This window comes from Camponotus vicinus, unplaced genomic scaffold (genome assembly GCF_025532165.1).
Source record: "Camponotus vicinus isolate PSW18456_S1 unplaced genomic scaffold, iyCamVici1.0 SCAF_9, whole genome shotgun sequence".
NCBI lineage: Eukaryota > Metazoa > Arthropoda > Insecta > Hymenoptera > Formicidae > Camponotus > Camponotus vicinus.
In genome coordinates, this window is record NW_028141981.1 from 4,421,687 (window position 1) to 4,435,001 (window position 13,315).

Below are 13,315 nucleotides of genomic sequence, written 5' to 3' on the forward strand. Positions count from 1 at the left end.
ATGTTGTCGTTATTGAAACTACGTCTGTAACATGCAAATATAAAATTCATTTATAACACAGCTCAAAATACAATCAATATTTCAAAAAATTATTATTGTGCGGAATTTCATATCCGGTGTGTAAAATAATAAGCAGATATAAACACGTATGGAAAGAATTTATAAAGTTTGAAATTATTTTTTAAATAGAAATTTTTAATATGATTTTTATAAAAATCTTTCTCTTTAATTTTTTCTTTAATTCCTTTACATTATAAGAACGAATTATTGTGCGATTTATAACAATCGATATACAAATAATAAATATTCACCATCAAGTTGCTTCGCCGATGCAAGATGCCTCTCCCAGGCCTCCTCCTCCTCTCACAATAGTTCATTGATCTGTAACATACAAAGAAGATTCCAATTGTAGTTACGGTCAAAAAATTAACATTTCAAAAAATTATTATTATATGTATTTAATTTTATATCCAACGCATATAACAATAAGCAGATAAACAATTTTATAAATGTTGAAAAAGATTCTACTATTATTGTGCGATTTATAACAATCGATATACAAATATTTTATTGTGCGATTTATAACAATCGATATACAAATAATAAATATTCACCATCAAGTTGCTTCGCCGATGCAAGATGCCTCTCCCAGGCCTCCTCCTCCTCTCACAATAGTTCATTGATCTGTAACATACAAAGAAGATTCCAATTGTAGTTACGGTCAAAAAATTAACATTTCAAAAAATTATTATTATATGTATTTAATTTTATATCCAACGCATATAACAATAAGCAGATAAACAATTTTATAAATTTTGAAAAAGATTCTACTATTATTGTGCGATTTATAACAATCGATATACAAATATTTTATTGTGCGATTTATAACAATCGATATACAAATAATAAATATTCACCATCAAGTTGCTTCGCCGATGCAAGATGCCTCTCCCAGGCCTCCTCCTCCTCTTACAATAGTTCATTGATCTGTAACATACAAAGAAGATTCCAATTGTAGTTACGGTCAAAAAATTAACATTTCAAAAAATTATTATTATATGTATTTAATTTTATATCCAACGCATATAACAATAAGCAGATAAACAATTCTATAAATTTTGAAAAAGATTCTACTATTAACTAATAATTTAATATTTCTATTAAGAAGTTTATAATTATAATTCTATTAATAAATTATAATTCTTTTTAATAAGTTTAATGATTTAATAATACTATTAAAAGCTATTCAAAAGTAAAAACTTTTAGATTACAGTTTTCATGTAAAAATTTCTCGCATTTTTTTTCTTGTTTAAGTCATGTAAATAAAAAGTTAAATTACGCGATTAATTACTTAATTTAAATCTCGCGTAGAAATTAATAAATAATTATATATAAGTAATATAATTTATTTACCATAGAGTTGCTTTACCGGTGCCTGATGTCTCTCCCAGACCTCCTCCTTCTCTGATGTTGTTAACGCGCGATACTTTCAACGACACTCCCGCACTCACGAGCGATATTTTTATATCGCTATTTCCGCTATTTTACGCGCGATACTTAACGATGTCCGCACTATTTCGATGCGATTAAAAATTGTATATTTGATCGCGCGTGTATATACTTAATATGTATATACTTTTAACGGCACCCGGTTTCGGTACGAGCGAAAATCCCATTTCACTTTTGAGAATCAGCTTCGAGCCAACCGGTCGGGAATGCAACGATACAACGAGCAAGGACTAGGCCCAAACCGGAAAGAAGACGAAACGATTGACGGAAATAGAGGAAAATGAAGTTCACCAGCTCTTTTTCGCGCATAATTATCCTATCTCATATCGAACCTGGACCCGCTAAGCACGATTTCAGGTGACCCGCACGGATGCTATATCACTAGCGCAGTACACAAGGCTAGTAGACGGTAAAAGAAGAGGATACCCACATTTTTTAAATGCTAACATTCAGCAATTTAGAAAATGGGGAGGCAACCCCTTTTACCGAGCGAAAATCGTGCCTAGGGGAATCCACTCGACTCCTCGACAGGGTTAACACACGCTGGGCGTGTGGCTGTAGACGAGCAAAGAGAAGGGACCCATTAACGACCATTCCGAACAATCGATCGAGTCCTAGACAATTCGGGCCGAATCACTTGACGAAGTAGAGCGTGACCATCACTAAGCCGATCGAGCGCGAAGCTCGAACCCGCGCGCCCATGTACATTTTGTACTGGACATACGTTCTGCGCGGCCGGCATCACCAAGTGCCGCGATGCACAAGGCGCGAGTGTACGTTGCATAGCAACGTGTGCAAACTCGGTGAAACATCCCAGTTAATTGGCATCTGAAGTAGAGACTCGTGACAATAAATGAAATTGGGATTTTATATGAAAAAGTCCAAAAGTTTCGCGAAAACGCGACGACGCGAGAATACTACAACGCGAAAACGCGGTAACGAAGCGCTTGCCGTCCGCGGCACGTTGACGGCACCGACGACGCGAAAGGGTACTTGGCTTCCTCTTCAGGCTCCTTAAGATTTATCATAAATAGAAAAATTTAAGATAAACCTCAAGGCACCATCCAAGTACTAAGCCCTCCCACCGCGACAAGGTGTACCCCATGGGAGGGTTATATTATATATAATTTTATATATAATATAATATATAATTTATTTTGTAACATACTATATAAATTTTAATTCGCAAATATAAACGATAAATAAAAATATAAAAGATAAGAGAAAATCTATTATATAAAGCAATGTTCAAAATAATTGATTTTAAAACTAATTATTGCGCGCAATTAATTTTTACATTTTTACTTTTAAATAGATATATTTTAATGTTATAAATTGCATATTACAAAATAATTTATATTTCGTAGATGTAAACTTTTAAAAATATAATAAATAAAAAAATTTCTATTTTTTTCTATTTTTTCTATATTACAATTTAAAATCACTATTGAATCACAATTAAAGAAATAAAACCAAACGAGAAATATATAAATTTTCAATATATTGTTACATCCGCGGCGGCGACTTCGAGATATCGAAGCGCGTTCAACACAGTGCGCGCGGGCACTCGCGTACCGCGTAAAATAACAAGACACTCTTAACGGAAATTAAGAATTTTAATTAGAAACACAGAATACACAAACAACAAATAATAACAGGGGAAATCTCGCGTTAACGACCCGTAATGTAAAACGCGTCCGGAAGAATAGCTTGACAGCTATCCTTCGACTCAGCTGACCGTCGTTGTTATACAACAATATATACTATTGATAAATAATTTATACATTGTTGCGTCCGCGAAACGATATATATCGAACGCGTGTGACACAATCGATCGACACACGCTTCAGAAAAATTCAGAATAATCGTAAAACGGATCAGAGATAGACGCGCGTCCGCACAGTTTGACAGCTGGGCTCAGACTCTCTGACAGTCGTTGTTTATAACATCTTGACAACGCGCGCGGAAACAATCTTGTTCCGTCGACGTACTTCCCGCCGAAAGAATTCAACGGGTGACGAATACATCCAAGGGGATGGGACGCGGGGACGCAACAATATAATAAATAATTAATGTAATAAATAATTAAAATATTAATGACTTACATCATATCTTATTGATCCATCCATTTCCAAGATCTCCTTTTTTCTTTTGCTTTCTTCGCTTTTTCCTCGTGGCACTTCAATCCTCGTTACACTCGATTGAACTCCTCGTTGCACTTACACTCACTCACGAAAAGTTTCTCGTTGCACTTGCAATTGTCGTTAGAGAAAGAATTTGATAATATATGGAACGTCTCACATCACTACCTCACTGCTCGAGAGCCACTGAGCGAATGATCGTAAGTCAGAAACATTACCGCGGTACTGTTTATATCGCCAAGGTTGACTATGGAAAGGAAGAATTTGATAATATATGAAACGTCACTACTTTATTGTTCAAGGATACTGTGCGAATGATCGTATCATAAACATTATCGCGATACTGTTTATATCGCCAAGGCCGACTTATACTATGTTATTGTTATAATTCGTCGTTGAAATATTCTATGAGTGATTGCCGATTAAGAAAATTTAAAATTGATCGAAATTTATTTAATTTTAATAAGTATCGTTAGAGAAATTATTATAATAAGCATTAATAATCGAAAGATTATAACAAAATTAATTCTTTTATCCCCTTTTATGTATCCTTTGTTTCAATTTGTTTATTCGCAGTAATTAATGATTACGATTCGATAAGGATTTATCGCTGCGATACAATTCTATGTCGTTTTTCATAAGTTAATTAATTTTTAATTATTAATAATTATATCAAATTGTTTCGATATTAATCGTAATCGTATTTAGAAAGAAATTCGATAATATGCGAAGCGTTTCGTACCACTTTATTGCTCGAGTATCACCGTGCGAATGATAACAAAGCCGTAACATATTAATAATAGCGTGCTATTGTTTATATTGTCAAAAGTCGAACACCGTGTTATTGATAATTCGTTGCCGAAATATTTTACGTACTATAATATATACATGAAAATATTAAATTGTAGAAGTTTTTCAATTTATAGATTAATTAAACGATTATTTATTAAACAATTAATTAACATACAAAGCATTTCGCATCATTACTTTACTGCTCGAATGTCACCGAGCAAATGATAACAAAACCATAACATACAAACAATAGCACGCTATTGTTTACGTTGTAAAAGTCGACCATTATGTTATTGATAATTCGTCGAAATATTTTATATACTATAAAATATACACGAGCGGAATATTAAATTATTAGATTTTAATTTATTGATTAAATTTGATTATTTATTAAACAATTCATCACGGAGCTAATTATTTGAATTTATTCGATTGTTTTTGAATAATGTATTAATTAATTCAATTTTGTTTTTTCGCGCAGGGAGAAATACACTTTATAGCGCATCGATCGGATCTGATGGGGTAGTGTTGGGCAACTAAAAAACCTCTCAGACGACTCATCTTTGAACACTAATATCCGGTCTCTGGGAACTATTCGCACAATCACCTAGGACCCATACTGATATTTATTTAATCAAAGGTAATCTTAAAATTTAATATAACTGTAATTTTGAAGCCTTAAAACATTTTTACATCTATACACACACACACACACACACACACACACACACACACACACACACACACACACACACACACACACACACACACACATGACAACGAGACCATAATATGTAAACAATAACGCGTTACTGTTTATATCAACAAAGCTGAACATATTATTGGTAATTCGTTGCCGAAATATTCTATGCATTATATATTATACACGCGAAATATTAATGAAGAATTTTAATATTTATAGATTATTTAATTGATTATTTATAAAACAATTAAATCATTATTTTGAAAATAATATATAAACGTGATAAATAATTTTTATAAATTACTTACCTATACGTACTTACCTGTATGTGTGTGCCCATACGTTGGAAATTGTTACACAACTATTTTAATAACTGTACGGAATCTTAAGACGCGATCTAAGATCATTATTAAAATGAATTTAAATATAAGAATATGAATATCAGCGTATGTTACCGCCGGCATAGCTCTCAGGTTCATAAGAGTACTGAAACCTCCTCACCCAGCAAATGTCTTCGTTAAGGTGGGGAGATACATTGAGGAGGAAAAATTTTATTTTATTTTTATTTTCTTTTAATACAGAGTTTCCAAACAGAGAATATAATACATATATAAAATATATATTACATAATTATAATGTATACAACGTAAATTATAATTATAATTTGCAATTTACATAAAAAACACATTACAAAATATTAAATTATGTAGTATAAAAATAATTACATTACAAATATATATATTACAAAATATATTACAAAATATATTACAAAATTTAATACAGAATATATAATATACAATGTATATTACAAAATATAATACAAATTTAATATAAAATATTTGAAATTTAATACAAAATAAAATTTATTATACAGAATTACACGAAAGTGTCCAAAGTATACGTATAATATAAAATTTACTAAAAATTTTTATATAGACCAGACAAGACTGATTAGTGATGATTAATTACGCGATATTTATTATTAATAATCGACATACAATAATAGAATTTAATAGAATTTAATTAGATTTATATAAATAACGTATAAACGTAAATAATCATGATCAAAAAAGTCATTAATAAAATTATTGATCGTTTCTTCGATTGTAGGAGAAAGTATTTGCATTATTGGTGCATTTTGCGCGGACTATTAAAGACAATATTCAAAGACGTGGAAAGATAGACAAAGATTCGATGTAAGTCAACGATTAAATTATAAAATATTAAATTATAAAATAAATCGCGATTTAAAATTCCCGACGAATAATTAAATCGATAATATCTGGAATATCCGATTGCGATATGTATATCTTTTATAATATAATAATCGAAGCGCCCTCAATAGACATTATTATCGCGCGCGATATAATTAATATCATATAAGTGCGAAAATATTTCGACAGACAATTTGATGTCTATAATGTTTACGAATATAGTACTCACTGTCCGATTCATTTGCGAATCCTTTATAAGATAAATCGCGACTTGAATTCACGAGAAAACGCGACGAATAAATAAATCGATAATATTTCAAATATTTAATTGCATATAATTTTTATAATATAATAATCGAAGTTATCAAATACGCGGGTGATATACCGGTAATATGCGATAAAAAGAGGAGCGATCTTAAAAATGGAAAACGATTAGCATCTTGTTTCTCATCAGATTTCGCAAGATCAATCTGCGAAAAAAAGTTAAGTGATCCATTGAACGTCGGGAACTTCACTGTAGGAGGGAACGAATCTCGGATCTTCCGGACTATTCCCAATAGCAATGATTTCAGTAATAAATCAACGACAATTCCCTCGTCATTATCTTCGATTCACGAAATTGATATTCACGTCAGAAAACATGTTCTTCCATTATTAAGAAATATATTTCTTTATTAAAAATTAAATGGATATAGCAATTTTTATAGAAATGTGATTACGAACGATTATATTTATAAATAATAAAATCCATGCACCATTGGAGTTTGTGTTAAATGTGCGAACACAATAATTTTGGGGTACCGTTTGCGCGCGCGAGACGAATCGAACCCGATAACAGCAAGATTTAAAAAATTTCAATTCGAATAGTGTGCAAAATAAAATAAATCAAATAATTTTAAATATATAATTAATTCTAGATTAATTTTCTAAAATTTTCTTATTCTTATAATGTTTAAATTAATAATTTTTTTTTTTTTAATCAATATCTTGCTGATATAAGGGTACCCATTCGATTCGTCTCAAAATTTTTAAGTATTCGCACATTTTATGTAACATTCATGTATAATTTCGCGTATATATAATATATAATATTAATAAAAATTATAAAAATATTTTGGATACGTTAATTTGTGCATGTATTTTATTATACATATATATAAAATGGTATATATCTAAAAACTAATATTAATATCCCCAGTACCTAGAAATAATTAATAATTAATAATAAAATATATTCGTTCGTAATCATTTTTATCAAACAATTAATAAAAACTATTACAATATGAAATTACTTGAAAAATAAAAATTTATACACAACGCTATATCCATATTTAATCTACTATTAAATCTTTCTGGCATTAGACAATAATAATACCAATCCTAATAATGACAGAACATTTTTAACGAGAAGAAAAAAATAGATGCATTTTCTCTCACATCTAAATATATATTATTTAAATTAATTCGACTTTAAAGAAGCGTATGGCGTTCGTCGTTGAATGACTACCGAAATCATTGCTGTCGGAAATTGCCAGGAAAACCTGGGATTAGTTCCAATCTTACAATAAAAATTCCCAATTTTCAACGGGGCACCGAACTAGACGTCGCGAATGGATCTTACAAAAACCGATAAGAAATAATTCTCCATGATGAAAATCGTTTCGACTCCTCGGTGGTACGAGTCACGCAACTTTCATTAACGTTTACCTAACGAAAAGAACAACGATTACTCTTTTATTAAAACGATAATCTCGTCTAAGAACGCGAAGAGAACGAGGGAAAAGCACGGTGTTTTCGCAACCGTAATTTATTAATTTATTTATAAATATTTTCCGATACGAAATTCGTAAATACACAAATATAACCGAAGAAACAAATTATTAAATTCATAATAATTAACTCGCGATTTTATAATATCGAAGGTGATCGTTAAATTCTGTGAAGCTAATATTTAATCGTTGACTTATAACATCGAATCTTCACTTATTCGATATTTCTTTATATATAATTAGCAATATTTAGGAATATTATCTAACGAGAGGGAAAATTCTTTTGTTAAAACAATAATTTTGTATAAGAACGCGAAAACAACGCGAAAAGAACGCGGAAATGCACGGTATTTTCGTAATCATAATTTATTCATTTATTTTACGAAGACGAGTATTCAGTTCCGCGCAATATGGAATTCATAAATAGATAAATCTAACGAAAAGTATATCATTAAATTTATAATAATTGACTCGCGATTCTATAACGAAGACGTTCGTCATATTTTATAAAGCTTACATTTAATCATTAATTTAGCATCGAATTTTTACATTTCATATAAAAATTTCCCGAATTTATTAATGATTCTTTGATATGAATATATAAATAGTTACTCTTTTATGAATATTTCAAAAATATGTACTATAGAAACAAATATGTTAATTTAACAAATTACTATTATATAACCATTATACGTATACTTTCGACCATTTTTCCTGTAATTTACATAAGAATGCATTGATATAATTGACAATCTTAAATACAATTTTATATAATATAATTATAGTTATAATTGTATTTTATACACAATTATCTCAATAAAATAAAAATATCAATATTAAATATCAATATCAAAAATATCAATAATTAAAAATATCAATATTAAATTATAATTAATATACAATTATAACTATTTACAATTTATAAAACACAATTTACTACTTACAAATTACAACTTACAAAATAGAATTTATGATGTTATCAATATCAAATAAATGGATTCGTTTTATTATCAAATGTTTAATAACATAAATAATTTGATATTGACAGCATTAACATTTGGACTTAATATTATATATCACATATATGTGTAAATTATATATATAATTTTTAATTTTTTAAATAAAATATAACATGTTAAAATATATTTTGAACATTTACAATTATGCAATTTGTTTTATCTTTTTGAAAATAACTGATAATTTAAATGTCATTTTTAAAATATTTTTAAAAATAAATTACATTTAATTTTTTAAAAACAATTTTAATTTATTACAAAGAATTACACGAAAGTATTTAAAATATACGTATACTATAAAATTTATTAAAAAGTTCTACAAACAAGACTGATTAGCGATGATGAATTACGCGATATTTATTATTATTAATCGACATAATAGAATTTTATTCAAAACGCGAAAAGATAGATCAAGCTTCGATGTAAGTCAAAATACATTAAAATACAAGATCAATAACGATTTAAAATTCGTGAGAAAACGGATAAATACGATAACGAATAAATAAATCGATAATATTAGGAATATTCGATTACGATATGCATAATTTTTGTAATAATAATGAATAATTTATGTAATTGATAATCGAAACCGCCAACAGACAGCGCGCGACATAATTATTATCAAACAAATGCGAAAATATTTCGAGACATTTGAGATCTATAATATTTGCGGATATAGAATTTATTGTCTGATATATTTGCGAATATTTAGAAGATATATCGCGATTTACAATTTCCGAGAAGACGCGACAAATAAATAAATCGACAATATTCGGAATATTTGATTGCGGTATGTATAATTTTTATAATATAATCGGAGCCCTAATAAACACGCGCGATATAATTACTATCACACACAAGTGCGAAGACATTTCAACAGACATTTAAGGTCTGTAATATTTGCGAATTTATTTGCGATTAATATAAATGTCTATTTTATATAAATGTCGCGATTGAAAAAATACATGTTGAAAATAAATATTGCATCTCGCGCATAATTAGTTAAATGAAATAAAATGAATCTTAAGACTTTACATATTTTAAATGTAATTAACATATAATTAAAAAATCGCGTTGTTCGCCACGTTTAATAGGGAATAACGGAACGAATGATTTTATCAAAGTCCCTCTCTAATAATTTAACTATCTAACTATATCTCTAACTGTCGATGTATTAGTAGAGTTTAATAAGATTTAAATAATGATTTAAACAATCGCGATTAATCATTAATAAAATTATCGTCTTTTTAAATAGTAAAGAAAAATATTTGCACTATTAGCGCAGACTATAAAAGACAATATTCAAACACGTGGAAAGATAGACAAAGCTTCGACGTACAAGTCAACGATTAAATTAAGATAATATTAAGTTATAAGATAAATCGCGATTTAAAATTCTCGAGAAAACGCGACGACTAAATAAATCGATAGTATTCGGAATATCCGATTGCGATATGTATATCTTTTATAATATAATAATCAAAGCGCCCTCAATAGACATTATTATCGCGCGCGATATAATTATTATCACATAAATGCGAAGATATTTCGACAGACAATTTGATGTCTGTAATGTTTACGAATATAGTACTCACTGTCCGAGTCATTTGCGAATCTTTATAAGATAAATCATGATTTGAAATCACGAGAAAACGCGACGAATAAATAAGTCGATAATATGCGGAATATTTGTTCACGATACATATAATTTTTATATTTGATCGCGCGATGTATATACTTAATATGTATATACTTTGGACAGCATTCCCGGTTTCGGTACGAGCGAAAATCCCATTTCACTTACTAAAATCAGCTTCGAGCCAACCGGTCGGGAATGCAACGATACAACGAGCAAGGACTAGGCCCAAACCGGAAAGAAGACGAAACGATTGACGGAAATAGAGGAAAATGAAGTTCACCAGCTCTTTTTCGCGCATAATTATCCTATCTCATATCGAACCTGGACCCGCTAAGCACGATTTCAGGTGACCCGCACGGATGCTATATCACTAGCGCAGTACACAAGGCTAGTAGACGGTAAAAGAAGAGGATACCCACATTTTTTAAATGCTAACATTCAGCAATTTAGAAAATGGGGAGGCAACCCCTTTTACCGAGCGAAAATCGTGCCTAGGGGAATCCACTCGACTCCTCGACAGGGTTAACACACGCTGGGCGTGTGGCTGTAGACGAGCAAAGAGAAGGGACCCATTAACGACCATTCCGAACAATCGATCGAGTCCTAGACAATTCGGGCCGAATCACTTGACGAAGTAGAGCGTGACCATCACTAAGCCGATCGAGCGCGAAGCTCGAACCCGCGCGCCCATGTACATTTTGTACTGGACATACGTTCTGCGCGGCCGGCATCACCAAGTGCCGCGATGCACAAGGCGCGAGTGTACGTTGCATAGCAACGTGTGCAAACTCGGTGAAACATCCCAGTTAATTGGCATCGGAAGTAGAGACTCGTGACAATAAATGAAATTGGGATTTTATATGAAAAAGTCCAAAAGTTTCGCGAAAACGCGATGACGCGAGAAAGCTAAACGCGAAAACGCGGTAACGAGACGTCGCCGTCCGCGACACGTTGACGGCACCGACGACGCAATGCGTTCAACGCATTAAATGCACGTGCCACATAAGAGCCATTGTGGGATCTTACAATAAAAATTCCCAATTTTCAACAGGGCACCGAATTAGACGTCGCGAATGGATCTCACAAGAACCGATGAGAAAAAATTCTCCATGATGAAAATCGTTTCGACTCCTCGGCGGTACGAGCCACGCAACTTTCATTAACGTTTATTTAACGAAAGGAACAACGACAATCTCGTCTAAGAATGCGAAAAGAACGCGGGAAAAACACCGTGTTTTCGCAACCGTAATTTATTAATTTATTTATGAATATTTTCCGATACGAAATTCGTAAATATAAATATAACTGAAGAAACAAATTATTAAATTCATAATAATTAATTCGCGATTCTTTAATAGCGAAGGTTATCGCGATAAATTTTGTGAAGCTAATATTTAATCGTTGACTTATCACATCGAATCTTCACTCTCTTATTCGATATTTCTTTATATTTAAATAGCAATATTTAGGAATATTATCTGACGAGAGGGACAGGGATAAAATTCTTTTGTTAAAACGATAATCTTGTATAATTACGCGAAAAGAACGCGGAAAGAGCACGGAATTTCGCAATCATAATTTATTAATTTATTTTACGAATACGAGTATTCAGTTCCGCGTGACATGAAATTCATAAATAGATAAATCTAACGAAAAGCATATCATTAAATTTATAATAATTGAATCGCGATTCTATAACGAAGGCGTTCGTCAAATTTTGTAAAGCTTATATTCGATCATTAATTTAGTATCGAATTTTTACATTAATATTATATAATCGTTATACGTATACTTTCAATTATTTTTCGTGTAATTTACATAAGAATGTATTCACGTAATTTAAAATCGTAAATACAATTTTATGTAATATCATTATAGTTATAATTGTATTTTATACAAAACTATGTCAATAATTAAAAATATCAATATTGGATTATAATTAATATACAATTATAACTATTTACAATTTACAAAATACAATTTATGATGTTATCAATATCAAATATATGTACTCGATTTATTCAAATGTTTAATAACATAAATAATTTGATATTAATAGCATCACTATTTGGACTTAATATTATAGCTATATATTAATTTACACATATATATGATATATTTTTAATTTTTAAAATATATCTTGAACATTTATAATTATACAATTTGTTGAATCTTCTTGAAAATAATTTTGATAATTTAAATTTCATTTTTAAAACTTTTTAAAAACTAAATTCAATTTAATTTTTTAAAAATAATTTTAATTTATTACAAAGAATTACACGAAAGTATCCAAAATATATGAATAATATAAAATTTATTAAAAATTTCTACATAGTCCAAACAAGACTGATTAGCAATGATGAATTACGCGATATTTATTATTAATAATTGACATACAATAATAAAATTTAAGAATAGAAATTAGTTTTATATAAATAACGTTTAAACGTAAATAATCGTGATCAAAAGAGTCATTAATAAAATTATTGATCGTTTTTTTGATTGTAGAGAAAAGTATTTGCATTACTGGCG

General features: G+C 29.9%; 1 long non-coding RNA gene across 1 annotated transcript; it reads right to left on the bottom strand.

Moving 5' to 3' along the window:
- Positions 1 to 614: 614 nt before the first annotated feature.
- LOC145977451 (uncharacterized) lies at positions 615 to 1,835 on the bottom strand. The gene is made up of 3 exons (XR_014440505.1): positions 1,414 to 1,835; positions 918 to 987; positions 615 to 684 (listed from the first exon to the last, which is right to left on the bottom strand). It is a non-coding gene; the product is annotated as an uncharacterized LOC145977451 (long non-coding RNA).
- Positions 1,836 to 13,315: the final 11,480 nt, after the last annotated feature.